This window comes from Corapipo altera, unplaced genomic scaffold (genome assembly GCF_003945725.1).
Source record: "Corapipo altera isolate COAL_440 unplaced genomic scaffold, ASM394572v1 74, whole genome shotgun sequence".
Lineage (NCBI taxonomy): Eukaryota > Metazoa > Chordata > Aves > Passeriformes > Pipridae > Corapipo > Corapipo altera.
Window position 1 is genome coordinate 2,437,995 of NW_020884934.1, and position 11,110 is coordinate 2,449,104.

Consider the following 11,110-nt stretch of genomic DNA (forward strand, 5'->3'; position numbering starts at 1 on the left):
AAAAGGCCATTTCAACAGACTCAACGATGTGTTTCCACAGAAAATTGCCTTTGGTTATTTAAATCCTTTTGAAAAGTCAAGGGGAAAAAAGGGTTAAATTTTGCAAGACTTAAGGAATAATTTGTGCCCCAGCAAAATCAAGCCCACTGTTTAAAACAAGGGGAACAGACACAATGAATCAGACACAATAAATCAGACACAAATCCTGGAAGTGTCCAAGGCCAGGTTGGACGGGGCTTGGAGCAACCTGGGATAGTGGGAGGTGTCCCTGCCAGTGGCTGGGGGTGGAATGAGAGGAGCTTTAAGGTCCCTCCCAACCCAACCCATTCCATGGCTCTATGGAATCATTCAGAACTTGGGAAGAACAGAAGAGATTTTCCTTCTGCAGAGAAGTTTCCCCCACTGTCAGCAGAAATTAAAACTCAGCACAGCCAAACTTTGGTATCCAAAATCCTCTTTATATTATTTCCTTCATCCTCCACCATCAAGGAATTCTCAGCACAGGGGGATTTTTTTCCTTATAGACACTAAACCTGCTTCAGATTTCCTCATGCAAAAAACTCATGGCCATCAGGAATCCAGGAGAGGCCGTCACCCAAACCAGCAGCAAACTGGGAATTCCTTTCACCCTCACACTGGAGCTGGTTCCCTCAGCCATGTCAAAGGCTGGGCTTGAGGAATCACCAGCCAGAGAAGCTCCTGGAGGCTCCCTGAAAAAAAAAAAAGCGCCACCAAAAGGCTGGGAGAGAGCTATGGGATAAGAGCTCCAGGCTCCTAGGGGGGATGGCAGCTCCACCAAATTCTCTGTGAACCGGAATTTTCCCAAAAATTCTTATTAAAAGACTGATGGAATAATAGCTGGGATGTTCAACTGATGAAAAACTCAGGAAATTCCCAACAGCAAATCCACAGAAAACCAAGAGCAATGCACAAACATAGGTTCAGCTTGTCTGTCCTGGGGTGGGCACAGCTTTCCTGGAATTAATCCTTTAGGAGACATATTACCAGGAAAGCATCAAGATTTAAACACTCCCTGTGCTTTCATCCCTGCAGGGATGAGCCCTGGAGTTCCCATCCCATTCCAAGGACACTCATTCCCACATCAAACACAGGCAATGCCAACAGCACTTGTGCTCACAGGGAATACAAACGATGGATAAAATTGCCAAGGCTGGGAGAATCCCAGCCTGAAATTCCCCCAGAATGGAACTGCAGACTTTGAGCTGTTCCTAAAGCTTTCCAGCTCAAACTCTGCTAAAAAATGTAAATAAATAATTGAAACTTGGCACAGCAATTCCAAATGCTCTGTGTTTGCAGAGCAGCTGCGATTTCGGCTGTAAATCGGGATTTCAGAGCTCTTGGAAACATTCTGTATATCCAGTCTGGGAGATTTCCTCAGATTTCACAGAATCACAGGATCATTAGGTTTGGAAAAGACTTCCAAGGTCATCAAGGCCAAGCTTTGACCAAATCCCACCGTATCCCAAAGTGCCACAGCCACTCGTGTTTTGACCAAGCCAGGGCTGGTGACTCCCCCCCTCCCTGCTCAGCCCATTCCAATGCTCAACCAGCTTTTCAGGGAAGAAGTTTTCCCTCATATCCAACCTGAGCCTCCCCTGGGGCAATTTGAGGCCTTTTGCTCTCTTCTTGTCACTGTTCTCCTGGGAGAAAAGGCCAATCCCACCTGGACACAACCTCCTGTCAGGGACTGACCGGGATCTGAGCACAGCTCAGGAATTATTTTGTATCAAATCTCCATAATTCACCTCACAGAGTGAGATTAAAGTCAACTAAAATTAAGGAAAAACCAAAAGAATTTCACTCAGCAAGAACAGAACCTTTTAGGCTCGAAAAGAACTTTCAAATCATCAATTCCAACTAGAAAACTGTGTATTTAATTCCTACTTTTTCTCAGCTCGTTCTAACCACACTGGTTTGGTTTTTTTCCCCTTTTCCACCTTCTGCCTGTTCTGTAAAAGCACTTTCTGATCTCTCCCCTCCCCTCATGTCAACCCCAGATACTCTTTTTGTGTTAAACCCCCCAAGGAGGGGTTCACATCATCGAATTTAAGTCTGGACTTGGACTCTCCTGGTGCTTTTTAGAGGTGAAGGAGAGGAGCTGGTGCTTCTGGGGTGGGATTGCTGCCTTTCCAAGATGAGTGGTTAAAACAGGTCAGCTGCAAGGCAGGATGCCAAGGGCTTGTTCCTCTTCACTGACCCTGAACAGGCCCCCAAAAACTAGCTCAGAAAATTGCTCAGACAGAGCTAGGGGAGACGAATCCCATCCCCACACGTGGTTATTCCCAATTATCCCCTACAGAGCACCAGGAATTAATTCACCTCCAGCCGCACTTTGTGTTCTGAGGAATATAAAAAAAAAAAAGAAAGAATAATTTGATTATTCCCCTCACTCCTCTCACAATGACCAAGCTCTGAGCGGCCAAAAAAAACCCCCCAATGTGATAAGGAGATATAAAAAAAAATACATAAGGCAGGACATCAAGGACAATTGTGGCAAAACGTTAAGGGAGCAGCCAAACCTGTCAGTGTGTGATCCTGAGCTACAGCCCTGCTCCTTTCATTCATTAAAAAAGGTTTCAGTGTGATAAAGTTCTTAAATACTGATGAGAACTGAAGTTATTAAAGTCAGTGCAACATCACATGGGCACAAGCAAAGCCAGGCCTAAATAAGCAGCTCCCAAGCCTAAAAAACTCCTGATGGCACAGGGAATGTGATGTCCCAGCAGTCCTGGGGTTTGAGGGCTGGTTGGTTCCTGGTTTCCAACCATCATGGATTTAATCCAGTCTATAAAACAGATCTAATCCACTCTGTAATATTATCATATCAAGCTGGAGGTGGGAATATTAAAACAAAAGCTTTGACTTGTTTGTATGCTCTAAATGAATGTGCCCGTGGGATTTTATCATTTCAGCCTCATTTACTTCCCAACTCTCTGACCCAAAGCACTGAACAGCCCAGGTTTGGGCAGAAAAAAAAGTCTTTCCTAAAATCCCTCATCACACAACTTGAAGGGGAAACTATGGGGGTGAAAAAACCCCATCAATTTCATAAAGCCAACAGCCATTATTCCTCCACAATGGCTTTTGTTCCCTCTCTGCCTCTCAGGAGAGCACTAAATCACTTCCTGAACTATCACAATCCCACTGAAAAACCTGGTTTTTTTGTCAACTTCAAAAGGAAATCAAGGGTCTTTTTAAAAAAAAAAACACAACAAAACAAATCTGGCATCAAAGCCAAGATAACACAAAGTTAAGTGGCACAGAATGATAATTTGCAAGGAGAAAAAAAAGTCAATGTTTTTTAAGAAATCATTTCTTTACAGTGGAATTGTCACATTAAAGGGATGAAATTCCTTCCCCCCCCCCCCCAAGTCTGAGTTTGAGAAAATAAGGCTGGAATTGGAGCTGAGAAGAAGCTGTTAACAAATAAAGTGTATTTTTATACACAAAATAACCAAAAAATACAAGTGTGTTTTTATACACAACAAAATTAAAGTGTATTTTTGTAAGAAATCCTACACATTAAATCTATAAAATTATATATGCAGGGGATGGGACAAGAACATTCTGATTTCAACATCGAAGTTTCACTTAGAACTTTACAGAGGAAGAAAATTTCAGTCCCAGTTCAGACCATCATTTGCAGGAGGATTTTGTTCTTATTTCAAGGGATGATATTGAACTTTTTGGCAAGTTGGATGTGTTGGCTTTAATCATTCTACACTTTATAAAAATTCCCTCAAAAGCAAGGATGAAAATGAAATTATTTGAGCTATTTTTAGGACATTTGGTTGCCTTTGGGATGTTGTTACTCACCTAAGATGCAGAAGAGACCCCGCGTTGAATGTTTTATATTCTTAATTCCAAGTCTCTTCACTAAAACACTGACTGGTCTCAGCCACACTCCATTTCAAAATTACAATTTCAATGTCTTGGAGAAGACAAGTTAAACTGTGTATTTTTTATTTTAAAAGCAACTAGCAAGACAAAATGGCAAATATTTGCCCTGTAAACAAAGCAGAGCAGAGTTGGACTAAGCCACCAAGGTGAGTTTTCCCTTATCTCCCATTTATTCCTGAAATAATCCTGGTATTCTATTCATGCTTGTCTTGCACAAGAACTACTAAAAGCAGTGTTGAATAATAATAATAATTTCTAATTAATAATTTTCCAGTTTAAACTCAGCTGTTCAAACTCATCCTCTCTGTGGCCACCAGGCACCAAACCCAGCACTAAGGTAAAAAACAACAAAAACAATTAAAGCCACACTTGTGAAGCCATGTGGGTTTCACTGACTAATTAATATCAGTCTCATCCGAATCATCACTGCCCAGGAATAATTGGGTCTTTTCAAACACAGGCAGCTCTATTTTTATGTGTTTTTAAATTGGAATCCCACATCTGTGATAAAACAACCACCAGACTGGGGCTGGAATGAGATGATCTTTAAGGTCCCTTCCAACAAAACCCATTCTGTGGATCTTTGAAATTAAGTTTGCATTTAAAAACATCAATTTTTTTAATCAGATGATGCAACCCAACACTTCATGTGGCTCGTTTTGCCCGTGCTGAGCATCAAAACCCTGGACAAATGCTCGGGAAGCTGCCACTGCTTTTCAGGAAACCATGGAGTGATGTGGAAGGCCAGGAATTTCCTTAATGGGTGGAGGGAACACAACAAAATTAGGGCTGATCCTGCAGCCTGAAACCCAAGAGATAAGGGGAAAGAAATGAACAAAAATCATTGTGTTTGTGGAGTGATAACTTTTCTGTGGAGTCAATGGGATTGAATACCAGCAATGGGATATATTTTCCTGTGTAGGAATCAAAGCAAAACCCCCAAATGAAAAGGGAGATCTGTATCAGAGATTCCACCCTCTCTCTGTTTAATTACACCCCCTATTTTGTATATATATTAAAATAATTGATACACATTAACATATTTATATTAAAAATTAAAATTAAATTCTTACACCACCCTGTTTTTATTTGCACTGTATAAAACCCTGTTTTATCCATCCCTGATCTGTCCTGCCCTGCAAACCACCTGCAACCCATTAATTTCCACCCCTTATTTTCTGTAACACACTCCCAACTTTTCCTCACTTCACAGCCCAACAGTAGGAATTCCAGAACAAACACACTGAGTGAAGCTTTCGGAGTGTTTGTGTTTAAAACTTGTGCCTAAAATCCACTAAATAAACTGGGAGATCCCACAAGTCTGGGAATTTTCAGTCGAATGGTTTTGGTCAATGAGGCTCCACCAAGTCCTTTAATTTTTATATGCAGAGAAGATAAAATGAATAGAAAAAGGAAAGGTTGGGGTATGGAGAATTATAGATAAATTATCAGGAATTCTGACTATTTAGGCATCAGTTTTCATCCTTCTGGGGCTGGAGAGGTGAAGAATAGAAGCCTCTCTCTGTATTTTTAGCCAAGAAGAGCAACAAATCTCCTTTTATGTGACAGTATTTTAAACCTGGTCTGAAACTCTGAAGTCATGAAGCCAACAACTGGGATCAGCTGGATTTGCCAGCTCAGCAGGATCCAGGTCTGGGACACAGTCACAGCGCTTCCCAAGGACGTGAGGACAGGAAGGAAGGGCAGGAAAACCCATCCTTTTCAGTTAGCAGTTACATTCCACAGTGATTTTCCTTTAAAACTGCTGATTCCTGGGAGGAATTTCTCCAGGGCATCCATTTCTCCCCATACAGAAGAAAAGCTTCTTATTTTCCCTTCGCAGCTCTTCCATCACCACACACTTTGTCCCCACTCAAATCCTTCCTTCTCCAGCAGCGTAAAAGGAAATCAGGGCTGGATTTGTCTGGATCTAAATTCCCAACAAAGCCAAGATCAAAGCCCCAGCAGTGTCCCTGAACAACCTGCCTGAAGCAACAGCTCCAGAGAGTTTCTCATTCCCTGCAATCCCGGAGGAACAACTGCACAGTGTCTGCTCCCATGGAGGATTTGAAGGCTGAGGGCTCCCTCCAAACTGATGTGGAGCTGCTGCCCATCCTGGCTTTTGCAGGAAAAACCCTGTTTTTTCTACCAACCCAAATGTGGCAGGAGGGAAAGCTGCTAAGGAAAGATGAGGACAAAAACTAACCCCCTTCTCCGGAGCAAAAAGTTTGTGCTGGACTCACTCAGCCTCTCAGGAGAAAGGACCATCTAAGTTTTAGCTCCAGATTGGAAGTCACAGGGAGAACAGCCACAGTTCGCACCCAAAGCAAAGCAGGGAGAAGCCAAAGCCATAAAATGATCCGTATCCCAGGATAATCTCACACAGCCAAAGCTGCCTGTATTGCTAAGTCTGGTTTAGGGAGAGCCAGATCCAACTTATTCTGGAAGTATCACTAGTTCTGTCTGGGAACATCTGAAACCCAGTGGGATCTATCCAAGTTTAGAGTCCTGAGTACAGGAAGGACATGGACCTGTCACAGCAGATCCAGAGGAGGCCACGAAGGTGCCAAGAGGTTCTGAATGAAGAAGGTTTTAAGAGGCCCTACAAAAAAGATCCTCAGACTAAATATAAGTCAGACTAAAATATAAGGACCGAGTTCAATTGAACTATTTTTAGGGATTTTTGTAATCCACACACAGGAGCAACATGTTCTTAAAAGGAAACCAGCTCAGAGTGACTTCAATAATTACAGAATCACCAAACAATGCAGGAAGTTATCCTCAAGAATAAAGGGAAAAGCATCACAGGGGTGATGCCGAAGGTAGAGCAGTAGGGAAGATTAATCCAGGCTTCCCAAATTCCACCTGGGAATTCCATGTGCCAAGTGGTCCATTCTCATTTATTTCCAGGGGAATAACATTCCCAACTTATGCCCCCACTTCTTCTAAGCACCAGTGGGTGAAGACAGAGATAATCTGAGTCTGAAGTCTGGAATTAAAAATACTGTGAAAGGGTTTTTTCCCTTTTAAACAGATTCCCCCTAACCCCATCCCAAAGCCTGGTACAGAATCCCCATTCCAAGCAGTTTTCCTCACCAAGGATTGACGGGGTGGTGCCATTTCCTCCAGCAGCTGAGAGGATTTTATAAATCATTTCATTATTTGATAGGAGACAGTGAGGGTTAAAGTTAAGCTTCTTTTCCCATTCATTCAACCCTGTGGGATTAATGTTCAAACCTTTCAAAACCCACTTAATTTCACAACATTAATGGTCAGATGTTGAAATCACACAGGAAGAGGTGTCCCAAGAATCTGGGATTTCTTGGCTACAAGGCTGCCTTTAATACTTAGTCTTTGCTATTAAATTAAGACTTTCAGCAGAGTTAATTCGTTGAAGGCCCTTTTAAACCTGAAATTGGGCTTTTAGACCCAAGTAAAGAAGGGTCTGTGCTCACTACGAACACTGAGACACAGAATTCAGCGATTTGTACCTAAAATAGATCATAAAATATGTGTCATAATGTCACATGTTTCCAGTTGCAGCTTTTCACCCCCCCACCTGCCTCCCAAACAAAACCAGACCAGGTGCTTCCTGAGCTTGGTTCTTTCTCCTCCCGAGCTCCAGAGCAGCTCCAAGGCTCCTTTCTGGCAGAAGGAATAGTTTGGGAACTGTTCTCATTGTGTTACAGCTTTGAAACGAGATGGCAAAGTTTCATTTCCTGTTCAGAATGAGCAGTTTTATGACGGCTGACAAAAATCTCCCAAAGTCCTGAACCCTCAACAGTTTCTACATCAAATGTTTCAAAAGAAAAAAAAAGTTTTAAAGTTTGCTGTTCCCTTCCTCAATTTGATTTCTCCTGGATTCCTGCTAAGTACCTCCTCCCGATCTTAACCCTTACACTGCCTTCCAGGTGCCCTCTTCCTAACAGGGATTTGGAATGAGTTTTTTTGGCTTTCCAGTCATTTTCCTTGTTCTGCTGCCTTGCATTCAGCTTAAAGCCCTGATCAGTCTCCTCCTCTGCTCTACCCTGGTGAGATCCCCCTGCAGAGCTGCCTCCAGCCCTGGGGAACAACAGCACAAGGATGTGGAGCTGCTGGAGAGAGTCCAGAGGAGGCCCCGGAGATGCCCCAGGGCTGGAGCCCTTCTGCTCTGGAGCCAGGCTGGGAGAGCTGCGGGGGTTCATCTGGAGAAGAGAAGGCTCCAGGGACACCTGAGAGCCCCTTACAGGGCCTAAAGGGGCTCCAGGAGAGCTGGAGAGGGACTGGGGACAAGGGATGGAGGGACAGGACACAGGGAATGGCTTCCCACTGCCAGAGGGCAGGGATAGGTGGGATACTGGGAAGGAATTCCTGGCTGTGAGGGTGGGGAGGCCCTGGCACAGGTTGCCCAGAGAAGCTGTGGCTGCCCCATCCCTGGAAGTGTCCAAGGCCAGGTTGGAGCAACCTGGAATAGTGGAAGGTGTCCCTGTCCATGGAGGTGGATGATCTTTAAGGTCCTTTCCAACTCAACCCATTCTATGATTCTGTGATTATTTATCTTTATTCCTTCCCAAGTCATTCCCATTCCCTGCACCACCAACACCAGCCACCCATTAACTTCCTCACATAAATCCATCCAGGACTTTTTCTGTGCAACCTCTTATCCAGGAAATACCTTTCTCGAACATCTGTAAAATCACATCATGTTTTCTTTAGAACCAATCCTTTTCTAAAGTTATTTCTCTGAAAACACCAAAGGAACACTCTCTGCAAAGTCAGCCGTATTAGCAAGAAATACCTTATTCCACCAGGAAAAATGATCATTGTTTTAAGATAATTTAAGATAATTTAAGTTGCCCTGAGTTACAGATCAGAAGTGTCCAAGGCCAGGTTGGATTTGCAGCAACCTGGGATAGTGGAAGGTGTCCCTGTCCATGGCAGGGGGTGGGACTGGATCATCCTTAAGGTCCTTCCCACCCAAACCAATCCATGATGTTCTGACATATATACACCATGGATATTGGTGGCAATCCTACTTACTAAGGCAAATAAACCTCCCCTGCCTGTGGTTTTGCCCCCAGAAGTTGTTTTATTTCCAGGGGAAGCCACTTGTCAATTCCCTACAAATATTTACTCCCAGCCAGCCAGGAAGCAAACCCTCCCAATTGGAATTAGCACGTATTCCATGGACTCTGAAGGAGCTCAAACTCTCTGAAGCAGAGCTCGGGGATCAACTGGGAATGGGACAAATGAGCATTTAAGGAAAAGCCTGAACAAGAGCCCCCAACTGCGTGTTAACAATTCCCTCATTTCCAGGGCTGCGCAATCCCAATCCAAGCAGGGTCTTAGTAAAGGAATTAATTTCCCCAAGGTTTGATGTGCAGGGAATTCCCTGGAAGGGAAAACAATGTGGGATCAGCTGTTGGGAAGCCTTCAGTGAGCATCCTGAGGAACACTGGGATCATGAGTTGGGCAAGGCCTCCCTTCACTGTTCCTCTATTCTGGAACACTTGGATCATGAGTTGGGCAAGTGTCTCCCTTCCCACCTCCATCATTCCCAGGAATAACACGAGAAAGCCACTCACATTCCTTAACTGCCTGCAAAGGAAAGCTCCTGTGCCCATGCTGGAGATGATCCCATCCATGGGTGGCTTAGCTGGAATTACAAAATGCTTGTGGCTCACAGCTGACAAGAACAGGAAGTGAAACAACAGTTCTTTCACTTACACCAGTCCCCTCCACATTTTCAAGGGAGAATTACAGGATCTTAAAAGAACAGTCAGCACTGGATTAATAAAAGAGATTTATGGAAGCTCCAGTGGCTTCCAAATTGTTTTGTCTTGGTGCCATTTTTTTCATTTAGGGACAGAATTTCCATTTAAATTTCCACTTCCGTCAAAAGGAATTCCCTGGGTGCTTCTAAATCATCCCAGAAAGCCTAAAACAAAAACGTGGACATAAATCGATTTGTAACAGTGATAATATTGGTTCTGCTCGTTCTGGAGGCTACAGAAATGTTCACCCATGGAAATGGTGCCCTTTTATTCATACAGGATACGGCATTCCTGGGATAACATTCCTAAGGCTTTCACCTCATCAACTTACTTCTCACTTCAAATGGAGCCACCAGTGGAAAGAGCCCCCCCACATCCTATTAATTTCAGGGAGTAAAACAAATTATTAACTGAAAGCCACCCAAAATGTTGAGTCATTTTTATAATTACTGCCAGTTTTAGCTGAATCTTATTTGTGCAATTCATGCTGGGAGCCTGAATTTACATTTGTTTCAAACGCTCATGACAAATGTTCAGGAAAAGTGCTTAATGACTGTGCTGAAAGCACAGATATCAACTGAGCTTCAGAAAAACTCCTTAACAAAGGAAAAACAGGGCTCATCAAAACATGAAGGTTCTGGCACTGCTGGGTCATTGCAGTTACTCCAGTTAATGGCAGGAAAAAACCCCCAGAAACCAGAAATAAGGGAATTCCAAGGAGAACCTTTCTAACAGAAAATGTTATTTTAAGGAATGACAGAATAATTTAGGTTGAAAGGGAGATACTGGTCCAACCTCTGCTCAGAGCTGGGACAAACAGTTCAGATTGCTCAAAGCTGTGTCCAGTTAAGCTCTGACCATCTCCAAGATATCAGAGAATCCCGGAATATGCTGAGTTGGAAGGGACCCATGAGGATCATCAATCCTCCCGGAGACACTGCCTGTGTTTGACCACCTTCATGGTAAAGCCTTGTCCTTATATCTAACCAGAGTTTCTTATATCTAACCAGGATTTCTTATATTTTATCAGGAAGAATTTCTTATATTTAACCAGGATTTCTTATATTTTATCAGGAAGGACTTCTTATATCCAACCACGATTTCTTATTTTATCAGGAAGGATTTCTTATATCTAACCAAGGTTTCTTATATTTAACCAGGAGTTCTTATATTTTATCAGGAAGGATTTCTTATATTTAACCAGGATTTCTTATATCTAACCAGGGTTTCTTATATCTAACCAGGGTTTCTTATATTTAATAACCACAATTTCTTATATTTTATCAGGAAGGATTTCTTATATCTAACCAGGATTTCTTATATTTTATCAGGAAGGATTTCTTATATCTAACCAGGATTTCTTATATTTTATCAGGAAAGATTTCTTACATCTAACCAGGATTTCTTATATCTAACCAGGATTTCTTATATCTAAC

General features: G+C 42.8%; 1 protein-coding gene across 2 annotated transcripts in view; it reads right to left on the reverse strand.

Annotated features, from left to right (window-relative positions):
- The window catches only part of FCHSD2 (FCH and double SH3 domains 2), a 112,024-nt gene that overhangs the window by 33,206 nt on the left and 67,708 nt on the right, over nucleotides 1–11,110 (reverse strand). The window lies entirely within an intron of this gene.